The sequence below is a fragment of the Pristiophorus japonicus genome, chromosome 8, assembly GCF_044704955.1.
Source record: "Pristiophorus japonicus isolate sPriJap1 chromosome 8, sPriJap1.hap1, whole genome shotgun sequence".
NCBI classification, from domain to species: Eukaryota; Metazoa; Chordata; class Chondrichthyes; family Pristiophoridae; genus Pristiophorus; species Pristiophorus japonicus.
The window spans coordinates 221,426,921-221,436,920 of NC_091984.1; the positions used below are offsets into that span (position 1 = coordinate 221,426,921).

Genomic DNA, 10,000 nt, shown 5'->3' on the forward strand with positions numbered 1-10,000 from the left:
AGGAGAATGTGCAGGAAAGAAATGGTGAAAGCAAAGTGAAAGAGAGAGCAGCAAAAAGGTTGTTGATGGATCAACGGCACTGTGTGTGCAGAAGCATGAGCAGCCTGTGGATGGCAGCAAAAGCCTACTGCACCTGGTATTCCCAGGCAGTCTCCCATCCAAGTACTAACCAGGCCTCAGTCTGCTTGGTTTCCGAGATCAGACGGGATCGGGCGTTTTCAGACTAGTGTGGCCGTAGGCATCGATGTCATGGCTTTCTCTTTACTTAAACGGACATAAGGCTGTTCTTCACTCCTTATTCTCCTTCCATGCATTCATCCAAGGAATCAGCACTCAAGATTCATTTCACCATTTTCCTTCCGCCACACCCACCTCTTGCTGCTCTGACTCCCACACAAGCAAACGACAAGCCCTACCCTTCATTGCCTTGCCTCAAGCTTCAAAACTGCCTGACTTTCACCATTCCCTCACTCACCCACAAATCACTCACTCATTCACCCCCCAATCTCACGCTCGCCAATCTCGAAATCTCTCATCCCCTCAAATCGCTCTCCCCCAAATCTCCCCATCCCCAAATCTCTCCTCCCCCAAAAAAGCTTCCACCGCCCCCAAAACACCAGGATTGTTTCATTTCCAATCCCACCAATTATTAAGCCAGATCGCTGTTGCAGCCACATTTCGGAACCCCATGTGGCAAGTGGCGCCTGCTACTCGGCATTCTGATTTGCAACACTCCTCACATGAACACACATGCATTCCAGCAGCATGCTAGTTGGCTTTACATTTTTCCTGCATTGAATTGCAGCTCTTCCTGCACGATTCTTTGTTCTCTTGCTGTTTGTCCCTCTCAGGTTTCTATGCACCTTGTCTCTCCTCTCTGTTGCTGTGTCCTGGTGTGCCTGCGCCAGCATGTTTTTTTTTGCCAACTTATTTTGTTGTTCTGCGTTCTTTCGTCCCTTGCGTCGACCCCCTTGCATTTGTGTAGCAGCAGGAGAATGTGCAGGAAAGAAATGGTGAAAGCAAAGTGAAAGAGAGAGCAGCAAAAAGGTTGTTGATGGATCAACGGCACTGTGTGTGCAGAAGCATGAGCAGCCTGTGGATGGCAGCAAAAGCCTACTGCACCTGGTATTCCCAGGCAGTCTCCCATCCAAGTACTAACCAGGCCTCAGTCTGCTTGGTTTCCGAGATCAGACGGGATCGGGCGTTTTCAGACTAGTGTGGCCGTAGGCATCGATGTCATGGCTTTCTCTTTACTTAAACGGACATAAGGCTGTTCTTCACTCCTTTTTCTCCTTCCATGCATTCATCCAAGGAATCAGCACTCAAGATTCATTTCACCATTTTCCTTCCGCCACACCCACCTCTTGCTGCTCTGACTCCCACACAAGCAAACGACAAGCCCTACCCTTCATTGCCTTGCCTCAAGCTTCAAAACTGCCTGACTTTCACCATTCCCTCACTCACCCACAAATCACTCACTCATTCACCCCCCAATCTCACGCTCGCCAATCTCGAAATCTCTCATCCCCTCAAATCGCTCTCCCCCAAATCTCCCCATCCCCAAATCTCTCCTCCCCCAAAAAAGCTTCCACCGCCCCCAAAACACCAGGATTGTTTCATTTCCAATCCCACCAATTATTAAGCCAGATCGCTGTTGCAGCCACATTTCGGAACCCCATGTGGCAAGTGGCGCCTGCTACTCGGCATTCTGATTTGCAACACTCCTCACATGAACACACATGCATTCCAGCAGCATGCTAGTTGGCTTTACATTTTTCCTGCATTGAATTGCAGCTCTTCCTGCACGATTCTTTGTTCTCTTGCTGTTTGTCCCTCTCAGGTTTCTATGCACTTTGTCTCTCCTCTCTGTTGCTGTGTCCTGGTGTGCCTGCGCCAGCATGTTTTTTTTTGCCAACTTATTTTGTTGTTCTGCGTTCTTTCGTCCCTTGCGTCGACCCCCTTGCATTTGTGTAGCAGCAGGAGAATGTGCAGGAAAGAAATGGTGAAAGCAAAGTGAAAGAGAGAGCAGCAAAAAGGTTGTTGATGGATGTGCAGAAGCATGAGCAGCCTGTGGATGGCAGCAAAAGCCTACTGCACCTGGTATTCCCAGGCAGTCTCCCATCCAAGTACTAACCAGGCCTGACTCTGCTTAGCTTCCGAGATCAGACGAGATCAGGCGTTTTCAGACTAGTGTGGCCGTAGGCATCGATGTCATGGCTTTCTCTTTACTTAAACGGACATAAGGCTGTTCTTCACTCCTTATTCTCCTTCCATGCATTCATCCAAGGAATCAGCACTCAAGATTCATTTCACCATTTTCCTTCCGCCACACCCACCTCTTGCTGCTCTGACTCCCACACAAGCAAACGACAAGCCCTACCCTTCATTGCCTTGCCTCAAGCTTCAAAACTGCCTGACTTTCACCATTCCCTCACTCACCCACAAATCACTCACTCATTCACCGCCCAATCTCACGCTCGCCAACCTCGAAATCTCTCATCCCCTCAAATCGCTCTCCCCCAAATCTCCCCATCCCCAAATCTCTCCTCCCCCAAAAAAGCTTCCACCGCCCCCAAAACACCAGGATTGTTTCATTTCCAATCCCACCAATTGCAGCTCTTCCTGCACGATTCTTTGTTCTCTTGCTGTTTGTCCCTCTCAGGTTTCTATGCACTTTGTCTCTCCTCTCTGTTGCTGCGTCCTGGTGTGCCTGCGCCAGCGTGTATTTTTTTGCCAACTTATTTTGTTGTTCTGCGTTCTTTCGTCCCTTGCGTCGACCCCCTTGCATTTGTGTAGCAGCAGGAGAATGTGCAGGAAAGAAATGGTGAAAGCAAAGTGAAAGAGAGAGCAGCAAAAAGGTTGTTGATGGATCAACGGCACTGTGTGTGCAGAAGCATGAGCAGCCTGTGGATGGCAGCAAAAGCCTACTGCACCTGGTATTCCCAGGCAGTCTCCCATCCAAGTACTAACCAGGCCTGACTCTGCTTAGTTTCCGAGATCAGACGAGATCGGGCGTTTTCAGACTAGTGTGGCCATAGGCATCGATGTTATGGCTTTCTCTTTACTTAAACGGACATAAGGCTGTTCTTCACTCCTTTTTCTCCTTCCATGCATTCATCCAAGGAATCAGCACTCAAGATTCATTTCAACATTTTCCTTCCGCCACACCCACCTCTTGCTGCTCTGACTCCCACACAAGCAAACGACAAGCCCTACCCTTCATTGCCTTGCCTCAAGCTTCAAAACTGCCTGACTTTCACCATTCCCTCACTCACCCACAAATCACTCACTCATTCACCCCCCAATCTCACGCTCGCCAACCTCGAAATCTCTCATCCCCTCAAATCGCTCTCCCCCAAATCTCCCCATCCCCAAATCTCTCCTCCCCCAAAAAAGCTTCCACCGCCCCCAAAACACCAGGATTGTTTCATTTCCAATCCCACCAATTATTAAGCCAGATCGCTGTTGTAGCCACATTTCGGAACCCCATGTGGCAAGTGGCGCCTGCTACTCGGCATTCTGATTTGCAACACTCCTCACATGAACACACATGCATTCCAGCAGCATGCTAGTTGGCTTTACATTTTTCCTGCATTGAATTGCAGCTCTTCCTGCACGATTCTTTGTTCTCTTGCTGTTTGTCCCTCTCAGGTTTCTATGCACCTTGTCTCTCCTCTCTGTTGCTGTGTCCTGGTGTGCCTGCGCCAGCATGTTTTTTTTTGCCAACTTATTTTGTTGTTCTGCGTTCTTTCGTCCCTTGCGTCGACCCCCTTGCATTTGTGTAGCAGCAGGAGAATGTGCAGGAAAGAAATGGTGAAAGCAAAGTGAAAGAGAGAGCAGCAAAAAGGTTGTTGATGGATCAACGGCACTGTGTGTGCAGAAGCATGAGCAGCCTGTGGATGGCAGCAAAAGCCTACTGCACCTGGTATTCCCAGGCAGTCTCCCATCCAAGTACTAACCAGGCCTCAGTCTGCTTGGTTTCCGAGATCAGACGGGATCGGGCGTTTTCAGACTAGTGTGGCCGTAGGCATCGATGTCATAGCTTTCTCTTTACTTAAACGGACATAAGGCTGTTCTTCACTCCTTTTTCTCCTTCCATGCATTCATCCAAGGAATCAGCACTCAAGATTCATTTCACCATTTTCCTTCCGCCACACCCACCTCTTGCTGCTCTGACTCCCACATAAGCAAACGACAAGCCCTACCCTTCATTGCCTTGCCTCAAGCTTCAAAACTGCCTGACTTTCACCATTCCCTCACTCACCCACAAATCACTCACTCATTCACCCCCCAATCTCACGCTCGCCAATCTCGAAATCTCTCATCCCCTCAAATCGCTCTCCCCCAAATCTCCCCATCCCCAAATCTCTCCTCCCCCAAAAAAGCTTCCACCGCCCCCAAAACACCAGGATTGTTTCATTTCCAATCCCACCAATTATTAAGCCAGATCGCTGTTGCAGCCACATTTCGGAACCCCATGTGGCAAGTGGCGCCTGCTACTCGGCATTCTGATTTGCAACACTCCTCACATGAACACACATGCATTCCAGCAGCATGCTAGTTGGCTTTACATTTTTCCTGCATTGAATTGCAGCTCTTCCTGCACGATTCTTTGTTCTCTTGCTGTTTGTCCCTCTCAGGTTTCTATGCACCTTGTCTCTCCTCTCTGTTGCTGTGTCCTGGTGTGCCTGCGCCAGCATGTTTTTTTTTGCCAACTTATTTTGTTGTTCTGCGTTCTTTCGTCCCTTGCGTCGACCCCCTTGCATTTGTGTAGCAGCAGGAGAATGTGCAGGAAAGAAATGGTGAAAGCAAAGTGAAAGAGAGAGCAGCAAAAAGGTTGTTGATGGATCAACGGCACTGTGTGTGCAGAAGCATGAGCAGCCTGTGGATGGCAGCAAAAGCCTACTGCACCTGGTATTCCCAGGCAGTCTCCCATCCAAGTACTAACCAGGCCTCAGTCTGCTTGGTTTCCGAGATCAGACGGGATCGGGCGTTTTCAGACTAGTGTGGCCGTAGGCATCGATGTCATGGCTTTCTCTTTACTTAAACGGACATAAGGCTGTTCTTCACTCCTTTTTCTCCTTCCATGCATTCATCCAAGGAATCAGCACTCAAGATTCATTTCACCATTTTCCTTCCGCCACACCCACCTCTTGCTGCTCTGACTCCCACACAAGCAAACGACAAGCCCTACCCTTCATTGCCTTGCCTCAAGCTTCAAAACTGCCTGACTTTCACCATTCCCTCACTCACCCACAAATCACTCACTCATTCACCCCCCAATCTCACGCTCGCCAATCTCGAAATCTCTCATCCCCTCAAATCGCTCTCCACCAAATCTCCCCATCCCCAAATCTCTCCTCCCCCAAAAAAGCTTCCACCGCCCCCAAAACACCAGGATTGTTTCATTTCCAATCCCACCAATTATTAAGCCAGATCGCTGTTGCAGCCACATTTCGGAACCCCATGTGGCAAGTGGCGCCTGCTACTCGGCATTCTGATTTGCAACACTCCTCACATGAACACACATGCATTCCAGCAGCATGCTAGTTGGCTTTACATTTTTCCTGCATTGAATTGCAGCTCTTCCTGCACGATTCTTTGTTCTCTTGCTGTTTGTCCCTCTCAGGTTTCTATGCACCTTGTCTCTCCTCTCTGTTGCTGTGTCCTGGTGTGCCTGCGCCAGCATGTTTTTTTTTGCCAACTTATTTTGTTGTTCTGCGTTCTTTCGTCCCTTGCGTCGACCCCCTTGCATTTGTGTAGCAGCAGGAGAATGTGCAGGAAAGAAATGGTGAAAGCAAAGTGAAAGAGAGAGCAGCAAAAAGGTTGTTGATGGATGTGCAGAAGCATGAGCAGCCTGTGGATGGCAGCAAAAGCCTACTGCACCTGGTATTCCCAGGCAGTCTCCCATCCAAGTACTAACCAGGCCTGACTCTGCTTAGCTTCCGAGATCAGATGAGATCGGGCGTTTTCAGACTAGTGTGGCCGTAGGCATCGATGTCATGGCTTTCTCTTTACTTAAACGGACATAAGGCTGTTCTTCACTCCTTATTCTCCTTCCATGCATTCATCCAAGGAATCAGCACTCAAGATTCATTTCACCATTTTCCTTCCGCCACACCCACCTCTTGCTGCTCTGACTCCCACACAAGCAAACGACAAGCCCTACCCTTCATTGCCTTGCCTCAAGCTTCAAAACTGCCTGACTTTCACCATTCCCTCACTCACCCACAAATCACTCACTCATTCACCCCCCAATCTCACGCTCGCCAATCTCGAAATCTCTCATCCCCTCAAATCGCTCTCCCCCAAATCTCCCCATCCCCAAATCTCTCCTCCCCCAAAAAAGCTTCCACCGCCCCCAAAACACCACGATTGTTTCATTTCCAATCCTACCAATTATTAAGCCAGATCGCTGTTGTAGCCACATTTCGGAACCCCATGTGGCAAGTGGCGCCTGCTACTCGGCATTCTGATTTGCAACACTCCTCACATGAACACACATGCATTCCAGCAGCATGCTAGTTGGCTTTACATTTTTCCTGCATTGAATTGCAGCTCTTCCTGCACGATTCTTTGTTCTCTTGCTGTTTGTCCCTCTCAGGTTTCTATGCACCTTGTCTCTCCTCTCTGTTGCTGCGTCCTGGTGTGCCTGCGCCAGCATGTTTTTTTTTGCCAACTTATTTTGTTGTTCTGCGTTCTTTCGTCCCTTGCGTCGACCCCCTTGCATTTGTGTAGCAGCAGGAGAATGTGCAGGAAAGAAATGGTGAAAGCAAAGTGAAAGAGAGAGCAGCAAAAAGGTTGTTGATGGATCAACGGCACTGTGTGTGCAGAAGCATGAGCAGCCTGTGGATGGCAGCAAAAGCCTACTGCACCTGGTATTCCCAGGCAGTCTCCCATCCAAGTACTAACCAGGCCTCAGTCTGCTTGGTTTCCGAGATCAGACGGGATCGGGCGTTTTCAGACTAGTGTGGCCGTAGGCATCGATGTCATGGCTTTCTCTTTACTTAAACGGACATAAGGCTGTTCTTCACTCCTTTTTCTCCTTCCATGCATTCATCCAAGGAATCAGCACTCAAGATTCATTTCACCATTTTCCTTCCGCCACACCCACCTCTTGCTGCTCTGACTCCCACACAAGCAAACGACAAGCCCTACCCTTCATTGCCTTGCCTCAAGCTTCAAAACTGCCTGACTTTCACCATTCCCTCACTCACCCACAAATCACTCACTCATTCACCCCCCAATCTCACGCTCGCCAATCTCGAAATCTCTCATCCCCTCAAATCGCTCTCCCCCAAATCTCCCCATCCCCAAATCTCTCCTCCCCCAAAAAAGCTTCCACCGCCCCCAAAACACCAGGATTGTTTCATTTCCAATCCCACCAATTATTAAGCCAGATCGCTGTTGCAGCCACATTTCGGAACCCCATGTGGCAAGTGGCGCCTGCTACTCGGCATTCTGATTTGCAACACTCCTCACATGAACACACATGCATTCCAGCAGCATGCTAGTTGGCTTTACATTTTTCCTGCATTGAATTGCAGCTCTTCCTGCACGATTCTTTGTTCTCTTGCTGTTTGTCCCTCTCAGGTTTCTATGCACCTTGTCTCTCCTCTCTGTTGCTGTGTCCTGGTGTGCCTGCGCCAGCATGTTTTTTTTTGCCAACTTATTTTGTTGTTCTGCGTTCTTTCGTCCCTTGCGTCGACCCCCTTGCATTTGTGTAGCAGCAGGAGAATGTGCAGGAAAGAAATGGTGAAAGCAAAGTGAAAGAGAGAGCAGCAAAAAGGTTGTTGATGGATGTGCAGAAGCATGAGCAGCCTGTGGATGGCAGCAAAAGCCTACTGCACCTGGTATTCCCAGGCAGTCTCCCATCCAAGTACTAACCAGGCCTGACTCTGCTTAGCTTCCGAGATCAGATGAGATCGGGCGTTTTCAGACTAGTGTGGCCGTAGGCATCGATGTCATGGCTTTCTCTTTACTTAAACGGACATAAGGCTGTTCTTCACTCCTTATTCTCCTTCCATGCATTCATCCAAGGAATCAGCACTCAAGATTCATTTCACCATTTTCCTTCCGCCACACCCACCTCTTGCTGCTCTGACTCCCACACAAGCAAACGACAAGCCCTACCCTTCATTGCCTTGCCTCAAGCTTCAAAACTGCCTGACTTTCACCATTCCCTCACTCACCCACAAATCACTCACTCATTCACCCCCCAATCTCACGCTCGCCAATCTCGAAATCTCTCATCCCCTCAAATCGCTCTCCCCCAAATCTCCCCATCCCCAAATCTCTCCTCCCCCAAAAAAGCTTCCACCGCCCCCAAAACACCAGGATTGTTTCATTTCCAATCCTACCAATTATTAAGCCAGATCGCTGTTGTAGCCACATTTCGGAACCCCATGTGGCAAGTGGCGCCTGCTACTCGGCATTCTGATTTGCAACACTCCTCACATGAACACACATGCATTCCAGCAGCATGCTAGTTGGCTTTACATTTTTCCTGCATTGAATTGCAGCTCTTCCTGCACGATTCTTTGTTCTCTTGCTGTTTGTCCCTCTCAGGTTTCTATGCACCTTGTCTCTCCTCTCTGTTGCTGCGTCCTGGTGTGCCTGCGCCAGCATGTTTTTTTTTGCCAACTTATTTTGTTGTTCTGCGTTCTTTCGTCCCTTGCGTCGACCCCCTTGCATTTGTGTAGCAGCAGGAGAATGTGCAGGAAAGAAATGGTGAAAGCAAAGTGAAAGAGAGAGCAGCAAAAAGGTTGTTGATGGATCAACGGCACTGTGTGTGCAGAAGCATGAGCAGCCTGTGGATGGCAGCAAAAGCCTACTGCACCTGGTATTCCCAGGCAGTCTCCCATCCAAGTACTAACCAGGCCTCAGTCTGCTTGGTTTCCGAGATCAGACGGGATCGGGCGTTTTCAGACTAGTGTGGCCGTAGGCATCGATGTCATGGCTTTCTCTTTACTTAAACGGACATAAGGCTGTTCTTCACTCCTTTTTCTCCTTCCATGCATTCATCCAAGGAATCAGCACTCAAGATTCATTTCACCATTTTCCTTCCGCCACACCCACCTCTTGCTGCTCTGACTCCCACACAAGCAAACGACAAGCCCTACCCTTCATTGCCTTGCCTCAAGCTTCAAAACTGCCTGACTTTCACCATTCCCTCACTCACCCACAAATCACTCACTCATTCACCCCCCAATCTCACGCTCGCCAATCTCGAAATCTCTCATCCCCTCAAATCGCTCTCCCCCAAATCTCCCCATCCCCAAATCTCTCCTCCCCCAAAAAAGCTTCCACCGCCCCCAAAACACCAGGATTGTTTCATTTCCAATCCCACCAATTATTAAGCCAGATCGCTGTTGCAGCCACATTTCGGAACCCCATGTGGCAAGTGGCGCCTGCTACTCGGCATTCTGATTTGCAACACTCCTCACATGAACACACATGCATTCCAGCAGCATGCTAGTTGGCTTTACATTTTTCCTGCATTGAATTGCAGCTCTTCCTGCACGATTCTTTGTTCTCTTGCTGTTTGTCCCTCTCAGGTTTCTATGCACCTTGTCTCTCCTCTCTGTTGCTGTGTCCTGGTGTGCCTGCGCCAGCATGTTTTTTTTTGCCAACTTATTTTGTTGTTCTGCGTTCTTTCGTCCCTTGCGTCGACCCCCTTGCATTTGTGTAGCAGCAGGAGAATGTGCAGGAAAGAAATGGTGAAAGCAAAGTGAAAGAGAGAGCAGCAAAAAGGTTGTTGATGGATGTGCAGAAGCATGAGCAGCCTGTGGATGGCAGCAAAAGCCTACTGCACCTGGTATTCCCAGGCAGTCTCCCATCCAAGTACTAACCAGGCTGACTCTGCTTAGCTTCCGAGATCAGATGAGATCGGGCGTTTTCAGACTAGTGTGGCCGTAGGCATCGATGTCATGGCTTTCTCTTTACTTAAACGGACATAAGGCTGTTCTTCACTCCTTATTCTCCTTCCATGCATTCATCC

At 49.1% G+C, this 10,000-nt stretch overlaps 9 non-coding genes and 2 pseudogenes across 9 annotated transcripts; all 11 read right to left on the reverse strand.

Moving 5' to 3' along the window:
- Nucleotides 1-121: 121 nt before the first annotated feature.
- Nucleotides 122-240, reverse strand: LOC139270233 (5S ribosomal RNA). The gene has a single exon (XR_011594579.1). It is a non-coding gene; the product is annotated as a 5S ribosomal RNA (ribosomal RNA).
- An 870-nt stretch (nucleotides 241-1,110) lies between these two features.
- LOC139270234 (5S ribosomal RNA) lies at nucleotides 1,111-1,229 on the reverse strand. The gene has a single exon (XR_011594580.1). It is a non-coding gene; the product is annotated as a 5S ribosomal RNA (ribosomal RNA).
- Nucleotides 1,230-2,085: 856 nt separating this feature from the next.
- Nucleotides 2,086-2,204, reverse strand: LOC139269357 (5S ribosomal RNA). The gene has a single exon (XR_011594239.1). It is a non-coding gene; the product is annotated as a 5S ribosomal RNA (ribosomal RNA).
- Nucleotides 2,205-2,921: 717 nt separating this feature from the next.
- LOC139269516 (5S ribosomal RNA) lies at nucleotides 2,922-3,040 on the reverse strand (annotated as a pseudogene).
- Nucleotides 3,041-3,910: 870 nt separating this feature from the next.
- LOC139270236 (5S ribosomal RNA) lies at nucleotides 3,911-4,029 on the reverse strand. Its single transcript, XR_011594581.1, has one exon. It is a non-coding gene; the product is annotated as a 5S ribosomal RNA (ribosomal RNA).
- Nucleotides 4,030-4,899: 870 nt separating this feature from the next.
- On the reverse strand, nucleotides 4,900-5,018 carry LOC139270237 (5S ribosomal RNA). Its single transcript, XR_011594582.1, has one exon. It is a non-coding gene; the product is annotated as a 5S ribosomal RNA (ribosomal RNA).
- Nucleotides 5,019-5,874: 856 nt separating this feature from the next.
- Nucleotides 5,875-5,993, reverse strand: LOC139270380 (5S ribosomal RNA). Its single transcript, XR_011594725.1, has one exon. It is a non-coding gene; the product is annotated as a 5S ribosomal RNA (ribosomal RNA).
- Nucleotides 5,994-6,863: 870 nt separating this feature from the next.
- On the reverse strand, nucleotides 6,864-6,982 carry LOC139270238 (5S ribosomal RNA). Its single transcript, XR_011594583.1, has one exon. It is a non-coding gene; the product is annotated as a 5S ribosomal RNA (ribosomal RNA).
- Nucleotides 6,983-7,838: 856 nt separating this feature from the next.
- On the reverse strand, nucleotides 7,839-7,957 carry LOC139270391 (5S ribosomal RNA). The gene has a single exon (XR_011594736.1). It is a non-coding gene; the product is annotated as a 5S ribosomal RNA (ribosomal RNA).
- An 870-nt stretch (nucleotides 7,958-8,827) lies between these two features.
- Nucleotides 8,828-8,946, reverse strand: LOC139270239 (5S ribosomal RNA). The gene has a single exon (XR_011594584.1). It is a non-coding gene; the product is annotated as a 5S ribosomal RNA (ribosomal RNA).
- Nucleotides 8,947-9,802: 856 nt separating this feature from the next.
- On the reverse strand, nucleotides 9,803-9,920 carry LOC139269595 (5S ribosomal RNA; annotated as a pseudogene).
- Nucleotides 9,921-10,000: the final 80 nt, after the last annotated feature.